A 14169-nucleotide genomic window follows, 5' to 3' on the forward strand; every position below is an offset into this window, starting at 1 on the left:
GTACTATTTTTCAGTTATGGGCAGGATAATACAGATATGCACATATTATGTTCAGTTGGCTGGGCAAAATCGAGTAGCTGAGTGGTTTGATTCTTAATCGAGTAATAGGAGTATTTTATCATTCACGTATGCGGTCATAACGGTGTCGAACATGTCAATCTCATTGCACTTTGACAATGTTACGAGTCAATCACTACTATACCCAGACAGACAGGTTCTATTAACGTGCATAGCTTTGTAGTACAAGTTTTGTATCCTGTGACACGACCAATCGAAGTTTCAAGTCTTCCACAATGAAAGTATAGTATCTCAACTATAATTCTCGATGATAATTTGGCACTTCTTCGTTATTCCCCACACATCGAAAAAATGATCCCCATGACACCAATAAATGTTTCCCCATGAACATAAACAGAAAAATTTATAAACGTCAAAATGAATTGTTTTTCGCGTTGGGGTGGGATAGACGGATATTAGGGTTGAGGAGAGGGGAGATATTAGGGTTGGGGGAGAGGGGGATATTAGGGTTACGTGAGGGGGATATTAATGTTGAGGAGAGGGGAGATATTATGGTTGGGGGAGAGGGGGATGTTAGGGTTATGATTAGGGTTAGGGGAGGTGGGATATTAGGGTTAGGGGAGGTGGAATATTAGGGTTAGGGGAGGTGGGATATTAGGGTTATGATTAGGGGAGGTGGGATATCATGTCCCTAACCCTCTTCTCCAACCCTAATATCACTCCTCTCCCCAACCCTAACATCCCCCTCTCTCCAACCCTAAATCCCGCCTCCCTCAACATCACCCTCTCCCTCAACCCTAATATTCACGTCCCCTAACCCTGATATCCCACCTCCCCTAACCCTAATATCCCACCTCCACTAACCAAACCCCTAACCCTAATATCCCACCTCCCCCAACCCTAATATCCCACCTCCCCTAACCCTAATATTCCACCTCCCCTAACCCTAATATCCCACCTCCCCTAACCCTAATCATAACCCTAACCTAACCCTAACCCTCCTAACCCTAACATCCCCCTCTCCCCCAACCCTAATATCTCCCCTCTCCTCAACCCTAATATCCGTCTATCCCACCCCAACGCGAAAAACAATTCATTTTGACGTCTATAAAATGTCACATGTTCATGGGAATCATTTATTGGTTTCATGGTGATCACTTCTGGATGTGTGGGGAATAACGAAGAAGTGCCGATAATTTAACACTGTGTTTCGCAGATGAAAATATGAAAGCTTATACGATTATTACGTCAAACCACTTAGATGGTGCACACGAAGATAAACTGCCTTCCCTCCTTCAAGATTTCAACTCAATCATATGGGAAAGTGCCTTGCCAATGTGGCATTTCTCGACAGAAAACAGACGGTCATTGGAAATTATTGCAAGAGACCGTTGTTGTCCGCTCTTTGCTGGGACCAAAGTTACGTATCGCACGTGTCGCATTCATCGCTCTTTGTTTACATCAGCTGTTGCCACTGAGCTGTTGCACAGGATCAAAGAAACCATAATATATATCATTGATAGGGTATGTCGATGCCACATTTAAAATGTAAATGAATGCAATATCGGTAATTCACAGGCCATGTCATTTGTATCCTCCTTACCGAGCGAGATAGTGTAATGGTTGTACGTCCGGCTTCTCGATCGACAGGTCGTGGGTTCGATCCCCGGCCGGGTCAGACCAAAGACTCGAAAACTGGTATCCGCGGCTATCCTGCTAGGCGCTCAGCAATCACTGATAGCATGGAGGAGAAAAAACCGGGGGTGCAGACTAGATGACCTTACTATAAAGGCCGTATCGCATCTCCGTCGTCAAAGCATCTCGATGGTGCAGGCAAAAAAGAATACCATATCTCTCTCTCTCTCTCTCCTCGTCCTACAAATTTTGATTGCGACCACTCACCCGATTTTTCTCTGCAGTTGCTCGCCAAATTCAGTTCATTGGTCGAAGAAGGATTCTGCTTTGTTCTGGTTCTGTCTGCTCTTTCACAATTCACAGTTGAGTGCCCATTTCCAATGTTTACATCATTGTGGTGCAATATCCAGATCTGAATCGTTTTAACAACGAAGTGCATGCGAGAACATTTTATGCGACTCGCAACGTTATTTTGGATTTTCAACTATTCGACAAAACTGCCACATATCTTTGATCGAGTTGAGAACTTTGAGTTCACTCTAAAACTACTCCAAAATCCAGAAATTTCATCAAACTTTGCTACCACATCATTCTTAAAAGCTATTATGCATTGGAAGATCAGCTATTATGTCATATTTGTAGTTCATGATCATAAAACACGACCCGCCGTTGATGATTCGCAATTGAAAATTGTGATTTGGACTTTGGCGTAACCGTTCGTAAAATTACTCAAATTCAGACTGACTGGGTTATAAAATAAAAATGACCGGAGTTGAGTTAAACGTTAAAATAAGAGAAGGCCTGGTGACTCGGAACGCCGTGACTTGGTACGTCCACGGATGCAACAAAATATTAAACTGTCATGGGAAATAATAACCTAATATATCAAAAGGTCGCTGCTTGCGTTGCGTGACGTAGGCTATATAGCAGTCTAATCAAGTCCACGTGGAATCCATTGGCAATAAGTTGTCCCCGTTTTGTACATTTAGTTATCAGAGATGAGCATGGATTAGTATGAGGTTTTGAAAAAACAGGATTTGTGAAATTTTGTCGGATTTGGATTGGATTAGGATGACAGATTTTTTCAGAACGGATTAGGATTTCAATTGGATTTACCGATTTTCTGGGAGATTAATATGTCGTGTGGCGAATGGCGACAAACTTTATTCACATCAGTTATTGATGTACTTATGGTACAGTAGGCTACACTATGGTTCACTCGGTGCAAATGAACATGAGAGGTGCAGCCCTATGCTAAGTTATCTTAAATCAAGAGAATCGTTGGTTGTGAGAGTAAATTTTCCAATCCCTCCCTTGCATAAATTAGCATTTTTTCTGAATTTGAAGTTGGAATCGGGTTAGGATTGGACATGGACTATAAAATGAAAAAGTTATGGATTAGGTTTTGGATTTAGATTTGAAGTTTCGGATTTGGATTGGATTAGGACATAGAAATTCCAAATCGGCTCATCTCTGTTAGTTATACATCCTGGGTAACCTTTGGTCTCTTCATCGATGTTATTATCGCTGGTGGTGAGTAAGGTAGTGGCTCCACAGCTGTAAAACCAATGGATTCTTCGCTGATTGGACATTTCTATTCTAGGGGTACGAAGAACCACATCAGGGGGTGCGTGATGCATTGCGGAATTATGGGCCATGCTATCTAGAGCTTGAAATTATTTTGCGATCCAACTAAAAGTGGAATATTTTATGGGCTAATTTATTCAACTGAAAAATATTCTTCGCGCTACGCGCGATTTCACGAGAATAGGCTATTTGATTTTAATATAGCTACCATCAGAAATCGTGTGGAAAATGGACACGGGGATCGCTAAAAAGGTTAAGAAACACTGATATTACTGTGACACAATAATTATTATATTCAAGTTGTTATTTATCAATGATCAGTTCCAGTCAAAAGCAAACCTTACACTGATTCAATTTGACTTTGACATTGACATGAACAATAGCCTACTTATCGGGACTATATTAGAAATCCCCATTAGGCTACGGCCGCTCAAATGCTCTGTTATCAGATCAATATATTTGGTCATTTCTGAAATATTCCACATTAAATAGTGGCACGTCAAATGTCCACTAGCGGCAACCAGAGTTGGATCAATTGTAATTTGTAATTGAGCTGAATGAAATTAATTACATTTTTTCATGTAATTGTAATTGTAATTGTAATTTGATCAAAATTTTGCTCAATTACAATCTCAATTACATTTTCATTGAAACCTGACAATCACAACATAAAATAACAATTTAATCAATCATTTATTTGTCTCACCAGTGAAAATCCGGTACGCACCAGGATGACGACGAGGGGCCTTAAGGCCTTAGTAAACAGTCACCACATCTAATAATTAGCCTATTTACATCGGTGTTCTATGCGTGCTGCGTTATAACTAGATAATTCAGTCACGCTAAACTGTTTCCCATACTTCAGTAGCAACAAAAAACTTTGTGATTCACAATATAGGCTAAACCAGTGGTTCTTAAACTGGGGGCGTGCCACCTTGGGCGGCGTGAAAGCATCTGGAAGGGGCGCGACGCTCCAGTGAGCTGAAATCTTTTCCGCGCTTGGCCCGATTCACCTTCGTTTTATGGTTATTGCTCGGTGTATAGTCTGAATTTCGTATTGGAGAATTCTCTCATCAACAGTCATAACTAGGGCGGTTTTTTTTGACCTAAAAAAAAGTAAATTTTGACCTAAAAATTTTGACCTAACGTATGCAAATTAGGTGTTTTCCCAAATAATGTCAAAATTGTACCAGTTATCTACATTTCCGGTTGTAACTGGCTGTCCCAACGTAGTAGTTTGGCCTGAAAAAACGCTTTTGGCTTAGAAACAGGCAACTTTGTACATATAAAAAACAATTTTAACGAAATCTGGCTCTATGAAAAATTCCAGTGGTTGCAATACGTATTATGGTGGAAATAATTTTAAAAAATTGTAGTACAACGAGAGATACTTTCCTATATTCTTGGGTAAAAAGTGCATGTCCTTACTTGCCAAGGACGTTCAACAGCAGCAGTTGTTGGCTTACAACACTCAAGTTGTGCAATGTGCATACACTACTGGTGACGCACCATGTTGCTTCATTCTGACAATGTTGTCTATTACAATTTTTCATCATGCGCTTCTCAATATAAGAATGATGCCCCAGTTAGGATATTGCGGTACGTTGACCATTTACCGTTGATGATTCAGTATGAGCAGACAATGCGTCGTTTACAACAGTAGGCCTATAAAGTAGACTACAAGCTGTAAAATATCAAATGATACGTTCACAGACAGTGCAAAATCTACGATACAAACGAAATAAAGACGTCAAAAAAATTTTGACTTTATGAACAATTTTGACAAATTTTGACCTAACGCTACAATTTTGACAAAATTTTGACAAATTTTGACATGTCAAAAAAAACCCGCCCTAGTCATAACCTTCCATACCATCAAACTATATGTAAGGATTGCTAACTTTCTGGTCTCATTGTGTGCTATGACGATAAGGGGGCACGTAATATTCATTGTCATAAAGGGGGGCGTGTCTAAAAAAGTTAAAGAACCAGTGGGCTAAACTAAATCTTAATATTTCAAAAATGGATGAACAGCAAATAAACTCTTCTGAAACCTGTGCTGAACCATTTCCTACACCACGGTCAAAGTTTTTTTGATCTCTGACCAGTGCCGAGGCTTGTTGCAACAATAGCAAAAACCATTCAAGTTTCCAACCAAGGCTTCATCAAACTTGATCACACATTTGTTAAGATGTTATCCCAATCTTACCTCCAATCTTGGCCAAATTTACTGGGGCCAGAAACTTTTCGCACCCTAATGTTCATCAAATGCAATCTAACAATTTCCGAGCAAGTAAAAATGTAAATGCGAACCAAAATATTGCAATTCTTAGTTATCAGGAGGTTCTTTTCTTTTGCATTTATTTTAATTTTACGCACCTTATCAGTATCATCCTTATCGCTGACGCCGTACCATTATCCTGACTCAGCTCTGAGTAGCCTAATCGTTTGATTACATTTCATTGACTGTCCTGTAGCCTATTCGCTGTTAGTCACTCAAACCTTTGGTTCTTAACAGTCGCTTGAAACATTTTTCTGTGCTTGTAGTTTTCAGTACTCATGATTAGGAATAGTTGGAATACGTTCGAGTTTTTTTAATTAAAAGGTATTCTACACATCAGGAATGAAACATGAATAGCTTGAGATTGTTGCTAATTACGTCGCTACGGTTGTCAAAGAGTACCTCTTTACTGAATGAATTACGTGTTTAAAAGTAATTGTAATTGTAATTGTAATTTGATATTTTTAGCACTGAGTAATTGTAATTGTAATGTAATTGAAACATGCAAGGAAATAATTATAATTGTAATTGTAATTGAATTAAATATTGTAATTGATCCAACTCTGGCTGCAACATTATAACGCGATAGCTTTTACCATGTCATGATGCATTGTCCTCTAGTATGGTGTCTAAACTCATTATTTTGAAAAATTATGCCCGGCACAAAAACAATTTTATTCAATTGTTTGAAAATGTTATTTTTTCGTGTTAAGCGTGACTAATACAATAGTAAATTACATTTTTACGATGTTTGTGGAATGCCAGTCTGGAAGGTCGCGTCAAATAAAGCCCACTTGGTAATTATACTTTGAATTCCCCTATTATTGATGGTGCGGCTCGCGGCGTCATCAAAAACTAGGAAATTGGCCCGCGAGCACATTTAAGTTTGAGACCTCTGTTTTAAAGCATTCCAGTGAAAAACAAAGGCATGGATTTGGTGGTAACATTTTGGAATCATTTGACTGGTCCGGCCCGCAAGCTATTTAAAGGATTGAATCCGCACCGCAACCCCAGTTTAGTTCGACACCCCTTCTGTAAACCTTAACAACATTCGCGGACCAAGTCCTGCCCTTAAAGGCAATGTTCCCTCTATTTTTTCACGAGTCTTCGCGCACTCACCAACTTACTGCGCGGTTCTTTGGACAACAGTGCGTAACGACTAAAGTAATGTCATCACTTCGGCCCTTTTGTATGTGGGACGAGTTTTTTGTGCGCTGCGTCTTTATCAGCAGTGTACGGCCGTGCACGCGTGAAGCTCTAAGGCAGGGGTTCTCAACCCGCGGCCCGCGGGCCGCATGCGGCCCGCAGACGGTTATTTTGCGGCCCGCGACGTCCTTCATTATGAACGCAATTACTACTGGCACAATATTGTTACATATAAATTGTATTTGTAATTGTAATTGATTACTCATTGTTGTGTTCTAGTTTCTTGATATATGCTCGAGTTGATTGTTATATTGTTTTGAATAGGTATTCGGCTGGACTCTTTTTCAAGAGAATCCCTCTGTCTAGTACACTTTTAAAGAGTGTTTCCCTCGCCGTGAATGGTTTGAACAGAAACAAGAACAAGGAACGGGAAAACTGAGTTTGTAACTCTGCGTGGAAAAATGAATTTGTTCTCTCAGATATTGATTGAAAACCGATGTGTCATATTTGTCGAAGAACAGTTGTCGTAACGAAGCGTAGAAGCTTAAAATGATGCCACGACAGTTTCTTCTGTATACTTATATACACATCGCCTGATCTCAGAAAACGTTATCAGCTAGGTGTCAGGCCGGAAATCCATATTTAGAGGAGTTGTCATAATTGCCGACGACACGACGGTACAGACGCATCCTCCAAAATTGCTTGGTATAACGCTAAACCCAAAAATATGCTAGAGAAGGTGTTATTTTATTAAAACTTTAATAAAACTTTAACATAATGTGCGAATATTCGCGGTTTCCGAAGCTTAGCAGCAAGGTCAACATCACCTTACAAAATTCGAAGCTACAGTTATCTGATTAAACCGTGACCAGAAGAGTAACAGCAATATTAGTCGATATTTTATCGCATGATCTGAAACATGTTCCGCGTTTAGACTCACTTTAGCCGTCTAGCATTGGACGAATCCACAGACTCCACAGACATTGCATAGCTAATATATGGGTGCATTTCTTCAGAGTGGACATATTTGCAGAGTAAATGCTGGCATGGCAAACGTGGAGAGGGTACCAGCGTAAATCATCGACTTGACAAAGCTGACTTCTGTAACTATTGGGGCGGGGCTACAGCCATGGTAGGAAAGAAGGGTTGATTGGTTTGCTCATGAATGACCCCGAACGCCTGACTTCTTCTCATATCACTGAGAGCTCAAAGTGATAATAGCCTCTGTAACGAAAAAGTTACCGTGATTTTATAGGCTACTTGCTCACTCACGCAATGAAACAGAGTTCGGTTCTCTGTTAGAAGGGTTTGAAGGTGTGATCAGACCAGTTGACCCTAACCAGAGCCATATCGATCACACCCTGTCCTACGCCGTTAAGTTACTTGTTATGATTTCATGCGACAATGTTATTTTCTTTACGGTTGGACAAATCAATGAATATTTCTCTCTCTCTCTCTCTCATATACCGACTTGGCAACGAATGCAATGCACGCTCCATGAATGGATTTACTTGCACCGCTGACAGATGCATGTTCTGACAAAAAAAGCAACTGCAAACTTACGAACGTTGTTCATTAATATGTTAGAAGGCAATGCCCGTATACGACTGGCAAATAGGCTACAGAAGACTACATTTAATATTAGACCACAAATACATGGAAAAAATTTTCTGCGGCCCGCAGCGTCTTTTTCTGTTCAAATGCGGCCCGTGATACAAGGAAAGTTGAGAACCCCTGCTCTAAGGGAACACTGCTTACAGGTCAAGGAAAGGCTGGTAATGTGTGCTCAACTCCAGAGGTGTTAAAGTAGTCAAGAAAGCTACTCAAGTAGAAGTAGAAGTAGCGACGAAAAAATCAACTCAAGTACGAGTAGAAGTACTTCTTCAATCAGACACCTAAAACTACTTGAAGTAGAAGTAGGATTGACTGACTTTTAATCAGTGGTTCTTAACCTTTTTTCCTCCATCGCCCCCTTTCGAAAATTTTCGTGCTCCAGCGCTCCCCACCTCATATTGTAAGGACTGTAATAAAGACAATGAGTGAGAGGGAGGGCCGTAACAGCACTTCGTCAGCCCCCTAAAAACGATTGTCCTGGGCACCCATAGCTTGATAAACCAAACTCATGAGGCTTCGTCCCCCAAGAACCCCGTCGCGTGACTTCGAGGGTCAGCAAACTGTATGTGGCCTGGTCGCCCTAGGAGCCAAGATTTTCTATAATGCACGGATGAAATAGGTTGTAACTGCATATATATGTCTGTATAAACTTTTTATCCTCTCAGCCCACGTAATCAGATTTACCAGTAGCGCTGAATGACCAGTTGTATTGGAAAATGAAGGCCACGTAATTAATAATTGAACATATTTGGGCGTACCCGTTGGTACAATTAAATTGTAACATGTTATTTTGTTACCTCTCGTCAGCTATATATAGTCAAAAGATATTGCAACGCATAAACGTATTGAACTAAAGTAAGCACACGATTCACGATTGGTATTTTGTCACTGGCAAATCATTTTCTCTGATGGATGTTATTTGTCATATAGGGTGCAGATTGCGACGACATGATAATTCGGCACGAGCGATTTAGCACCTATGGACAATTAGACTTATATACATCGAAGTTGACGATCAACATAAGGTCAATCCTCTTCGGCTAAGGTTTTCTCGCTGGCGATCTTTTTGACACACTTCTCGGAGTCCCATATTCACCGGAACTTCGAACCGTCTTCGTGCATCGAGGCATGGTAATGCCCGACGCCGAAATGCCTCTTTCTATTTTCTATAATTATGCTTATTCTTCCGTGGGGGAGTCGTCAGAACATGATGTTTAATTTGTTTTCATTCACCGAAATAATTTAGGGGATCCTTCGAGCTAATCGATTGGGGGTTTGGGTTGCAGCAGTTTTGGTCTTGGTAAGATGTCAAAGTTCAGTCGGTCTTTTTGGGACTATGCACTATGGTATTGGAAATATTCCACGCTTTAATCGCGCTTGAGGACCAGTCGTCTAATAATCATGTGCGGAGTATTCAGGGTCAAATCCAGGTTGTTATACCAACAATCGGGTACGGTCTCATACCCTGTGGTTCGAACCCTCCCGAATTCACATCGGCGATTGGCAATATGGGGAAATTAAGGGTATTGGATTTTGTCTCAGTGCTTTGTGTAACTATAACTAAGTCAACTAAGAATGGGGTGCATATATCTGCTCACATTGAATTCAGTACTGTATACCCAGTTATTAATTTTAATATTGTATGGTTATGGCTCATACCGTCACGCATGACTTGTGTTCATGCTGACAAAGACTTTTGTGTCAACTCACTGGAGTTGAAGGTAGTGACAAGTGCAAGTTTCGGTTAAGTCTTTCGTTGCAACTACTATAGTCCACTGCATTTATGAAAACATATGTGGCAAACATCGTCGCGTAGCGCAACCACAAATTTCGGTATTTGACATGTTTTGTGGAATGTTAATTTGTTCTGAATACTCATTAGGGATATGTCCTACTACCACATCATCTACGGCGAAGCCATTTTTCTTCAGCGCCCCCTTATCTCCCCCCTGAGCCCAGCGCCCCCCATACCGCCCCCTGAGGGTTTCCGCCCCCTTCAAAATCGCCAGCGCCCCCGGTTTCATCACTTTGCACGATTAGTGTACGTTAATACCAAATATTATTGGTCGTAAAAGTTATATTTAATGTAGCTTTATTTTCGAAAAATAGAGGCATTACTACACTTGCTTTTATGCTTCAACATGTATGTTCTGCAGACAAATGAACTGAAAGTAATTAGAACTCAAAGTATGATACCCGCAATTGAAAGTGAATTACAAATACCACTTCTCAAAAGAGGAAAATATATTTCATGTCTTTTGTCCATAAAGCTTCAAATGCGATTTGCTAAAACAGGTGTGACATTCAAAAAGCTATGTTTTCCAGATTAGCAAGACACGTAATGGGCTGCTAGATTGCGATATGATAGGTAATTGCTAGATTGCGAATCGAAACGGTAGTTTCAAACGTTATGGCTTATCATATTTACTGTGATGAAATATTTGGTATGAGCGGAACCAAGCAATTCGCTACTTAAATCATATTCACTGATACTTTCGCGAAAATAAATTTGTCACTCCATAACTACTGTGCGCGAAGCGCCAGCAGGCTGCTGCTGCCGTGGTCATTGAAGCATAGCCGAGTAGCCAATCAAGAGCCGTGCTTATTTGAATACTAGTCTTCTCGCCGTTCTATGGTCAGTGGCACGCCCATTCTTGAGCAGCTACTTTCAAACGCTTTGACCGAAATCTTAACGGCTTTCCTGTAAGCTTCTTTCAGACTAATTGTTTTTTTTTATCAATAATCTATAGAATGAGACACAACCACGGAGACTTTTTGAGATTTTCCAAATTTTGGACAACCCTAAATTGCTCACTGTCTGATTTAATTTGAATTTACTAATGGCATGAACAATAGCTTACTTATCAGGACTATTTCAAAAACCCATATTACGCTACACTGCTCAAATCCTCTGATATCAGATCAATCTTTGGTAAATTCTAAAATATTCCACCCATAATTTTCGCACTTCAAATGTCCGCTATATAGCCTAGCTATTGTGGTTCCTGGATATAGGGTCGGGTTCTATGTGACCTCCAGACATCCTTCAAGTAAGCTCTCAATTTGGTGTCATTGCGACAAGGATATACATCAGGGACAGGCAACATACGGTCCGCGTCCCGCAGAGAGTTTCTATCTTGAAATTGAAATTCTATTCTGCTAGTATTGACAAATTTTAGGCGTCGCAGAATGAATCCAAGTTTGCCAACCTGAGAAATAAGGCCATGAAACTACTCTCTTTGTTCGGGTCTACATGCATTTTTGACTATGAACGTTAACGAAACAAGGCTGCGTTCCAATATAACTGATGTTCACGTACACTGTGCAGTCTTTACTAAGGGTTTCTACGTAGCCTGCTACATGCAGCCAGAGTTAAAAGTACTTTTTGACAACTTTGACTGACCAGTGACCACACAACTCTGATTAACTTCAACAGCTTTTGATAAACAAATTCAATAAATTCTGTTTTTGGTATCTATGCTTTGAACTTATAGTTTACATCAAATAAGATTTATTCATCGTATTCTGTAATCCGGTGTGCCAAGTAGGCTACTTCATTTTTCCATATCCGGCCCTCCGACCGGAGAAGTTGCCGGCCCCTGATATTTATGATATCCCTGTATTGCGGCATTTTGGTGCAGAGATATTCAATTTTAAAATTTAGTCGCGCTTCGCGCGCTTCAGTGTCACTATGCAATTTTGGATTTTATTGTGCGTAAACACACTCCGGAAAAAATACGCCTAATTTTACAGAAGTATCGACAATCATTACTATAGTTAAGAAATAACAACATGCTTCAACAAAGTAACTGTTAATATTGACAGAATTGACTCCTTAACTCTAAAAACTTCGCGACAAGAGAATATAACTGCACACCGAATTTTCATAACACTGGTTGATGCTTACTAAGCCGGAAGAAATGTCTTGCGCTTGCCGTTAGCTATTTCGGCTCGTTCGTGAATCTCGTAATACCGTTTGTGAATCGGATGTATGAAGGGTAGTGATGAAATTACCCGTTGGGAAAGAGGCTTCTATAGGATTCGTCCCCCAGACATTAGGTTGATCGCCTTATGATGTCCCAAACCACCGTCTTCAAGGGTTCAAGGGAATTTGAACCGGCTGAATGTGATTCACTATATAGAGTTGCGTTATCAAAAACGCAATCGAAGATAGCCGACCTGGTCGCAGAAAATCAGCTACACCTCAATTGAGACCATAACATCCAACATGCTTTTTAGTTGATTTTGTAAGGGAGGCTGAGTCATTTAAAAAATCGTCAGGGGACCGTTTCTTGGATTTTAGTGAAAAGATTGAGAACCAATGCGCTAGAATTAATAGAGTAAATTGCAATGCCGTTAGATTCATATATTTCTTCGAAATCGAACCGTAAAGTTGCTCACTTTAAAAATCGAGCAAGTAATGCTGAAAAGAATATTATACGTTTTTCTACTTACATAAATGCTTTGCGAAAAATCTCTTTTGTCAAATCTAGGATAGGAAAGCATAAACGGCACTGGGTTTGAATGAAGTTGAAGGGTAAAGTAAAATGACTTCAGGGAATGATGCTACGCAGCGTCACGCGGATAAACACAATAGGATAAAGTAAATGAGAGATTGGGGGCGTGTGATCGCAGATTTGTGAAAGATTGCGTGAATGGAAGAATTTCGGAAAGCGTTCAAAAGCAATAGGACCTATGATCATTACAGTATTCATTGTCGAGGCTCACAGGACCTGAATAGGCATTAAGCGCCTAAATGGGGTGTGTGCAAAACAATAACAACAACAACAACAACAACAACAGCAACAACAACAACTGTAACAGTCCTCACTTTCTAGCTTACACCGATCGTTAAGCTCACGTTACGCCACAATGAGATAGAGATTAGGCACCATGCAAAGTCCACCACGAATGTACATTTCTCTTGAAAAATCATACAGAAGATAACAATGGATTTTGATTCGCGATAATCGTGCTACTTGATATTCGTCGACTTTAGTTTCACTGGTTGCCAGACACCACCTTCAAAAAAGCCGTATGGGGCTCGGGCTCGCTATGTCACTAGTTTCCCAACCCCTGGATTCGATGCGTCCCCAAACAAAACGATCATTTGATCATTGTGAACTAATTAATCTAGAGATGTTATTTTGGGAACAGTATAGGCCTACCTCATACATACCATCAGTACTGTAATAGAAATCGTCCATAATTTGTAACTTCCAATTCCCTTTAATCCAGTGGTTCCCAACCTTTTTCGACTCATCGCCCCCTTATCAATCTCGACACAAATTGTCGCCCCCTCATATTTACGGATCCGAAAAAAGAGGACACACAAATCGAACATTTATTTTTCTAACTCTGATCGATGGTTAATTTACTAAAAATGGTCATTTTCCCAGGTGGTAGGTCAGGGGTTCCCTATTTTGTTGCTTGTGACACGCTAGTATAATTGAAGAGCTTCTTGGAGGTACAGAACTTCAATATACAATTGAATAGTATATTCATATTGAAATGAACCCGAATATTTTCGGCTGACACTCGTGTTTTTTGAGGAAAAGTTTAAGTGGTTAAGCGATAGCTATGCTCATTTATACGAACATATATGCGGCTGAAACGAAGTTACATTGGCTTGTTGAAGACATACCTGTATTTCGTCGTCAATTTCAAGCAGTCTCTCTCGAGCACAGCTTTTAATATCATTCAAAACAAAGAAGCTATCTTCACATATAGTCATGGAGATGAAAATGTCCATGCGACTCGGATCGCTTTTGTGCCCATCATGATATATAGGTCAGGATTTGAAATGAGACAAAATTGTTGTGGAAACGGCGTTTTAAAAAACGGGATGTTTCATGTATATTGTATATCAATGAGCTGTTCTTCAATGA

At 40.1% G+C, this 14169-nt stretch overlaps 1 protein-coding gene across 1 annotated transcript in view; it reads right to left on the bottom strand.

Moving 5' to 3' along the window:
* Positions 1-14169, bottom strand: part of LOC145456433 (uncharacterized) — a 36525-nt gene that overhangs the window by 4652 nt on the left and 17704 nt on the right. The window lies entirely within an intron of this gene.

Source organism: Botryllus schlosseri, chromosome 14 (genome assembly GCF_051294905.1).
Source record: "Botryllus schlosseri isolate E-star chromosome 14, Bs_hap1, whole genome shotgun sequence".
NCBI lineage: Eukaryota > Metazoa > Chordata > Ascidiacea > Stolidobranchia > Styelidae > Botryllus > Botryllus schlosseri.